The sequence below is a fragment of the Drosophila miranda genome, chromosome 2, assembly GCF_003369915.1.
Source record: "Drosophila miranda strain MSH22 chromosome 2, D.miranda_PacBio2.1, whole genome shotgun sequence".
In the NCBI taxonomy this organism is placed as follows: domain Eukaryota; kingdom Metazoa; phylum Arthropoda; class Insecta; order Diptera; family Drosophilidae; genus Drosophila; species Drosophila miranda.
This window is the reverse complement of record NC_046675.1, coordinates 6,556,043-6,564,312: the sequence shown is the minus strand read 5'-3', so window position 1 is coordinate 6,564,312 and position 8,270 is coordinate 6,556,043. Positions and strand designations below refer to the sequence as shown.

The following is an 8,270-nucleotide window of genomic DNA, read 5'->3' as shown; positions in this document are numbered from 1 at the left end:
CAATTTGTACGATGGAGACAAGCGTTAAACGCCATTGACAACCGCCACCAGACAGCGGAGAGGCGGAACGGATCGAACTGGAAGCGTGTGGCAGTTGCACGCATTTGATGCCTGCGTAGGCTTTGGTTGGAGGGGTGGGGGGGCCTTGTGGCGCACTTGATCGATCGGTTTTATCTTATGGTCCGGCTAGACTATTCCGCATTTTATGGCGAGCCATAATTACGCATGATTTCTACTTTCACTTTTGTGGCAAAGAGGAAAAACCCCCGTGCCACGACATCGAAATATGCCTGGTATTTGCTTTGGCTTGTTTTCGGTTTCATCTCTCTCATTCGGAGGGAGATCTGAGACCAAATACCAGTCGACATTTGACATATTGTCGCTGGCGGCAAAACAGCAGGAACATGTCGCTGTGCGGTTGTCAGGGCATGTTGCAACATTTCCTTTTTCCTCTCACCAAACATATGGTTGCTGCTTTTCTGGGGCACAGATTGTGAAATTGTCAATATGGACGGAATGGGCGCTTGAAAAGATGCTGGCAATGGAGAGACGCTAGTGTTTTTGAGTATAAGGTGAATAGAAAACGACATTAAGGGATCATAATGGGATAAAGACCATCGTTTTATAACAAAAGTTAATCAAAAGTTGATCTGCTTTAATAAATCAGGGAACCAAAAGTAGTATCTTTGGCTAAAGAATGGATATACGTATATTAAAGTGGATATAGATCGACAATACTGGATTATAATGGTATAAATGTCATATAGATACTATCGTTTTCTCCCAGAAGTTCATCAAATGTTAAACTGTTCTTGTAAAATCGAGGAAAAGAAGATGGTCTTTGACCATCGAATGGATATACATATATTAAGGTTGATAGAGAACGAAATTTAGGGATCATAATGGAATAAATACCAACGTTTTCTAACAAAAGTTCGTCAAAAGATGATCTGCTATAATAAATCAGGGAAGAGAAGGCTATAGGATGGATATAAACATTTAAAGGTGGTTACAGATCGAATATAACCGATCATAATGGGATAAATATCATAGAGGTACTATCATTTTCTCACAAAAGTTCATCAATGGTTGATCTGTTCTTGCAAAGATGTAAAATCAAGGAAGAAAGGGAATATCTTTGGCTAGAGAATGTATATAAATATATAAGGCTGGATATGGATCGACAATAATGGGTTAAGAACCATCCTTAGGACAAAGGGTACGGAATGATTAATCGGCAGAGTATTTAGAAAGATAGAGTGGGCGTGAGACAGTGAGACTGATGTGGACAGTGGACTCGACCTCACCAGAGAGTTGTTTGTGGAGGTAGGTCCTACGGTTTTCCAGAGAGTGGATGTTAATAAGACGACTCTCATAAGAAGGAAGATTTCTAGAGGGGTTCCAATTAAGTCCACGTTTTTGGACAGAATCTTGTAGCGTATCTTGTAGGAAAAGCAGGAACCATATTCCATTCTATTCATAAGTTCATCTAAAGTCTTGCAATGGGAACGATGTAACATCAAGAGTATCCCGAAATCTAGACTTATTTTCTGCCCAAAAAACTTGGTAGTATTTGTAACCAATTTCTGTGTTCCTTAAGCAGATTTTCCATAACAAAAAATATTTATAAATAAAACATTAAAATCTCATATGGGCCACGGGTGCCTCCTGCTCCTGGGACTCCCCTCTGACTGTGAAAACTGAAGCCTCTCCCGCGTCTGAGTAAACAAAACGACAGTCGTCCCGAAGTCTTTAATTAGCTCGTTTGCCACATGTGGCCTGCACCCGTTCCCCTCCCCCCTTTCTTTTGTGTTCGGCCCCTGACATAATTACGGCCTGTTAGGAAATTAAATATGTCATTAAATGTTCTTCAATAATATTTTGCTGTCGTTGCGTTGGGGAAAATGATAAATTACCCGAGAGAAAAAAAGTAACCTGAAACCTTTGAATGTTTTACAAATTTGTAGAGCCATCCCTCCCACCTCCTCGGCGTCATCTTTTTATTGCGTCTTTGGTTATGCGCAGAAATATTCGCGCAGCATGGGATGCGATGGGATGTGCCTCTTGGCCTAGGGAGGCAGCAAAGTGCAACCTCTCGTTTCTGGAGATGGACCCACCGCCAAGGCAAAGAGCTGACGCTGCCTTTGTTTTTTGTTTTTCTTTTTTTTTTTTGTTTACTTTGGCGACTTTATTTTTGTAGCGCGACTATTAAGATGTGGGAGGTCGGTAGTGGATTTAATGCTAATTCGAGTCCGACTGGGGGGGTGGCTCCAAAGATGAGTCATTCCTGTGACTGCATTGGCAAAAATAAAACTAAATTAAATTAAAACTCGGAATGGAATCAATAACGGATAGAGATTTTGTGGCGCCACCTAAAAGTATGCCCTGGGTTCTGAACGGTAGATGTATCTCTCCCTCTCTGGGTTCTGAACGGTAGCTGTATCTCTCACTGGGTTCTGAACGATAGCTGTATCTTTTCCTGGTTCTGCCTGGAAGCTGGATCTCTCTGTGGGTTCTGAACGGTAGCTGTATCTCTCCCTGTGTGCTGAACGGTAGCTGTATCTCTCTATGGTTCTGCCTGGTATCTGTATCTCTCTCTGGGTTCTGAACGGTAGCTGTATCTTTCCCTGGGTTCTAAACGGTAGCTGTATCTCTCCCTGGCTCTGCCTGGAAGCTGTATCTCTCTGGGCTCTGAACCATAGCTGTATCTCTCTACGGTTCTGCCTGGAAGCTGTGTCTCTCCCTGGGTTCTGAACCATAGCTGTATCTTTCTCTCCCTGGCTCTGAACGATAGCTGTATCTATCTCGCTCTCTCTCTCTCTCTGTTTCTGAGTGGTTCTCATGCACTTATATAGATCTCTCCCTCTCTCTTTATACGATCTTTGCTGTTCTGTTTGGTATTTGAAATTTATGGATTATGAGAGCATGTGTCTCGGCTTCAACGCCCACACACTCTCTCTTCCTCTGTCTGAAACCGACAATAATTAATTGAAAAATAAAAGCCAGAGCTTGCAAAAATATATGATATGTGTATCTCGCAGATACTTGTACGTATCTACGTGTAAACAAGCCAATTGTTGACTCCGATTTTGTTTGTTTTTTATTCAGTAAAGCAGAGCACTTGGATGGATGAGTTTTGGTCTGGAAAGAGTGGAAATCTAGTGGTTCCCCGCCACAGGGTGGGGTGCATATTTTATATACAGCTCCATTGTATTCGAAACAGATTTCCGAAAATGGAAAAAGGGAACTACAATTTATGTGCATTTTTAATAGTTTTATTGGAAAAATGTTGAACGCTCTATCGACTGGCCGATCGATCGTCTGCTTGTAATTGTTAATGAGGCACTTGTGCCTTTCCCCCCCCTCGAATATCGAGGCAACTGTGATATAATTTTATGTTTTGGTGTTGGGTTTCAAGTGGCATTCAGGTCGGGGCAGATGTTTGTTGCGGCACGTGCACACCCTCCCTCGAAGATGGTGGCTCGATGGAACTCGATCTTCCCAAGCCGGAAGCCCTACAGATCTTTCCCTTTGCCACCCTCGAAGAGTTTCGAGTGTGCGGATGATCTCTCTTGTGGGATTCGACGGGTGTGTTTGTTTGCCTCCGGACAGAGTACACACTTGCTTTTCCACTCGAGTTGCTTCATTAGTCTTGGGGAATAAATCAAAATCTGCAGTTGATTTCATTTCCAGATGGTCGTTCGGTGGCTGGTATTCGTATATATTTGATTTATGATAATATCTCGGTCTCTGCTAAGCTCGTTGGTTCTAACTGAATGATCTGCGGCACTTTGCTGTTCTCTGAAAAAGTATCTTTTGGTATATTATGGGAAAAGCCTAGCAGATGATTTATTGAACAGTAAGTAAAACAAATTTAATTAAAAGAATTAATTTAAAGACTTGTTTGAGTAGTATCTTCCATCAAAAGTATCTTTTGTGAGAGGTTTCTTTTATCCGAAGTATCTTCTATCAGAAATATCTTCAATTAGATGGATCTTCCATCAGAAATGATCTTCCATCAAAAGTATCTTCCACCGCAAATTATCTTTCATCAGAAGTATCTTTCATCAGCAGTATCTTCCATCAGAAATAATTTTCCATCAAAAGTATCTTCCATCAGAAGTATTTTTCATTAGAAATGATCTTCCACTAGAAAGATCTTCTATCAGAAGTGTCTTCTATGAGGAGTATCTTCCAACAGAAGTATCTTTTATCAGAGTTATCTTCCATCCGAAATGATCTTCCATCAGAAGTATCTTCTATCAGAAGTATCTTCTATCAGAAGTATATTTTATCAGAAGTATCTTCCATCAGAAGTATCTTCCATTACAAGTATCCTCCATCAGAAGTATCTTCCATTACAAGTATCTTCCATCAGAAGTATCTTTTATCCAAAGTATCTTTCATTACTAGTATCTTCCATCAGAAGTATCTTCTATCAGAAGTATCTTTCATCCGATGTATCTTCCATCAAAAGTATCTTCCATCAAAAGTATCTTCCATTACAAATATCTTCCATTAAAAGTATATTCTATCATCTTCCATCTCCTATCAAAAGTCCCGTCTATAAGCTCTTTGGCTCTCTCTGAACAGTACTGTGCCTCTACCGCTCTCAGCATGAGGCGCACACACACCCACACTGCACTTGTTCCTCCGCCAGCGTATCCATGAAGTTTGTCGCTTATGTACGCTCTCGTTTTCACTTTTCCCTCGAGCATTTCTTTCTTCTTTTTTTTTTGGGGTTAAATCTTGACTGCACATTGTATAATGTATTCCGATGCGAGGCTATGGCTACGGCTACGGCGTACCCGTACCCGTACCCGTAGCTCGTGCGTTTTCGGTTCGCTCACAGATACAACCCGAAGATACTGGGGGAGGCGGCGCCCTATCCCCACACCACACACCACACACATAGCCAGACCCGGAGAGTCTCGTCGCTTTGTAGTCGTTGCCTCGCTGCTGCTTTGTTGCTGCCGTTGTCGTCTGTCGTCCGTCGTCGGTCGTCGCTTGCTCGCTCGCTCGCTCGCTTTTTTTCCCCCGTCAGTCAGTCAGTCTCCTTGGGCTTGTGCAACTGTGAAAATGTGCGGAGCATCGTCGTCTACGTCGTCGTGTGGATTGTGAAAATAGAGACCTTTTTTATATGTATATTATTTTTAATTTCGTTTAATTTGTTTACGCGCTCATTGCCCCGCGTTTAGTGTGAAATCTTGTAGATACTTTAGCCAAATCGAAACCGCACTAATTGTGCGTGGGCCAGCAGCCATGCCTGAGTGAATTATCCGCCACAGATTGGCCACTATCTCAAGTGCATTCGTATATGTATCTCGCTCACTGTGTATCTGTGTATCTGTGCCTCTGTGTCTGTGCCTCAGTGTATCTTTAAACGAACAAAGCGACAAAGGGAATGCTCTTTGAACACCACAAATATTTGGATTATCTAATACTATAAATTGGATGGGTAAATTGGTTGTTTTCAGCAAACAGGCGACACATAATAGTGTTTTTTTTTTACGAGTTTTCTGCAGTAGGAAATGAGATCATCTCTAGTCAGTGGCACTGTGCATCGTATAAGCTCGGTGCCCCCGCAAAGATGGCACACAAAAAGTAGCCTTATCTTATCGCTACATTCAGGTGAAAAGTACTAGGGCATGCCAAACGGGTTTATTCACGCCAAATCGGAGCATTTGACAGGCTGATAAGAGAATGCCGTCAAGAAAATAGCAGCTCTTCTGTTGCTTTTGATTGTTTCGAGGGGCTACCAAAAATAATGATGCTTTTACTGTATCTAGATGCTTTTCTTCATAGTAGATACAGTATTTCAATGTGTGCTTTTATTTAGCTAAAGTATCTCCGCATAACCCTTCGTTGTAGTGGCTACTGTATCTACGGATATCCACTAAGCAGTGGCTACTGTATCCCTAAATCTGGCAGTAGATACTGGATCGCTGAATCTGGTAGTAGATACTGTATCTTGGAATCAGGAAGTCGCTACTGTACCCCTAAATCTGGCAGTGGCTACTGTATCTATGGGCATTCTCCTGATCTCCTTATCGGCATATGCCTGGCAATAGTGTTTGTATCTGCATCTAAGCACATGTCTTGATATACAAAATGTATCTCTGCTGCACAGTAGCTACTGTATCTATGCTGCACAGTAGCTACTGTATCTCTGGATCCACTCTGCACTAGCAATGGTATCTTTGAATGTTTCTCTATCAGACAGTGGTCTGTATCTGTATCTTTACCTGCGTTTTCTTGTAATATTAGCCCCCATTTCGTATATAAAAAAGTTTTACCCTTTTTATGATATTCTACTCATATAGTGGGTTTTATAGTATTTGTATCTGTATCTCAGCCTGAACCAGCACACTTCGAAGTATCTAATCTACCTATCTGTATCGTAATAGCTACTGTCTGCCAAAAGCCACTGTATCTTCCAGTGGTAGCTACTGTATCTTTGCCTGCACAAAAGCTACGTATCTTCCAGTCGTAGATACTGTATCTTTGCCTGCCAAAAGTCACTCTATCTTCCATTAGTAGCTACTGTATCTCTGCCTCTGCTTCTCCCTGGCAGTAGCTGCTGTATCTAAGACATTCTCCTCAGGCTTCTTCTGATGTATCTCTGCCTTTTCCTAGGAATAGTATCTATATCTCTATCTCAGTCTTTCTGTAGCTTATGTATCTCCGCACTTGCCCCGCCATAGCTATAGTATCTATGCTCACCGAAAGCTACTGTATCTGGCAGTTGTAGCTACTGTATCTGGCAGCTGTAGCTACTGTATCTTGCTGTGGCAGATACTGTATCTTTGGATCTGTTTTCAGCAGCTTTTTTGAAAATAGCTTTGACCTTTTCTTCTTCGACTTCCGCATCGACATGCACACATGCGTTTGATGATTTCGTAATTGCCATTGCATTTGCAACAGCAACATCGACAGTGCAGCAGTGCAGCGGCAAGTGCCACAGCCAGTGCGAATGCGAGCGCTTCTGTAGATACATTTTTCCTTTCGCTGGCTCATTTAATTGTGGGCTCTGTTTTCTAGGCATTTTCCATTACCAATGTAGGCCAACAAGTGCGTTGAACTAGAAGCCAGAACGGAGCCAGTGCCACAGCCAGTGCCAGAAGCTGACGTCAGGTTGCGTCCTTCTCTCTTCCTGAGGAAAACACCTAAACAAACAGCCGGGAAATAAAGTTCAAGCACTGGGGGGAAAACTGTACTTGCCGCATGCCGCTTGCCGCACGCACTGTTTATTTGCTGCTGCAAGGTGCCAAGAGAAATCCAAAAGAGTTGCACAAATGCAACGTGCCACATGCCGCATGCTTATCGGTGGATGGGGGCGGTGCCACGTGAATGTTTTTCTTTTCTTTAAGTGTATATAGAGTGGGTTGGGGGCTCCTTCTCCTTGGCTGATTGCCAGCGGCAGCAGGTCCTTGGTGCGCCTGAGCACTCCTCGATGCCGGGCTCACGTTGTTTCTTGTTGGTGTTGTTGTGTGGCAGGGACTTTCTCTTTCCGATATTGGGGTATTTTTCCACTATTGCGCATTTATACGGTTGTTTCTGCCACCAAGGACCCCCCAGGACTGCGCCTTCTGCCTCAAGCACCACCCAGGACTGCGACTCCTGCCCCAAGCCCCCGCCAGGACTACGACTCCTGTCCCAAGCACCCACCAGGACTTCGCCTCCTGCCTCAAGCACCCCCTAGGACTACGCTTCCTGCCCCAAGCACCACCCAAGACTACGATTCCTGTCCCAAGCAACACCCAGGACTTCGCCTCCTGCCTCAAGCACCCCCCAGGACTTCGACTCCTGCCCCAAGCACCCCCCAGGACTATGCCTCTCCTGCCTCAAGCCCCTAAACCCTGTCTGTGGCTCTTTGTCTGAAAGTCCTGCCATCGAAGCCATCTTTTTTGGGCGTGTCCAAAGGGGGTTTTCTTTCTGTTGTTTCTTGCAACCAAATTGCAGTTTTCCTCAGCCCCAAAGATGCTCAAAGACCACCTCTTTGGTGATGTCAATCATCAACTATGCCAGATATTTATTCTATATTATGTGGAACACCTGGCACTCGCTCTTGTTGGCAAGCGACAAGATAGATTTCAATAGCAAACATTATGATGACACATTCAGGCAGTTGTTGAACTTGGCTAACAAATTCGGTCGAAAAGAAATCTTAAATTTAGACACAATTTAAAACCCCGGGGCCCCCAAGGCCCTGGCATCCTGATATTTCCTTTGGCCGGAAATTTATGCGCATAAATTAGGTGCCACAGGGC

The 8,270-nt window shown here is 43.4% G+C and overlaps 1 protein-coding gene across 8 annotated transcripts in view; it reads left to right on the top strand.

The window, feature by feature from the left end:
• Positions 1-8,270, top strand: part of LOC108155433 (probable serine/threonine-protein kinase DDB_G0282963) — a 29,056-nt gene that overhangs the window by 11,116 nt on the left and 9,670 nt on the right. For 5 of the 8 annotated variants that reach the window (XM_033389979.1, XM_033389981.1, XM_033389980.1 and 2 more), the window contains exon 1: positions 5,070-5,458. The exons of 1 other annotated variant lie outside the window; for it this stretch is intronic. The gene's annotated coding sequence lies outside the window, so the exon portion shown is untranslated. Of the gene's footprint in view, positions 1-5,069; positions 5,459-8,270 lie in introns of those variants that run through there. 2 more of the 8 variants (XM_033389978.1, XM_033389977.1) reach the window with 1 other exon arrangement.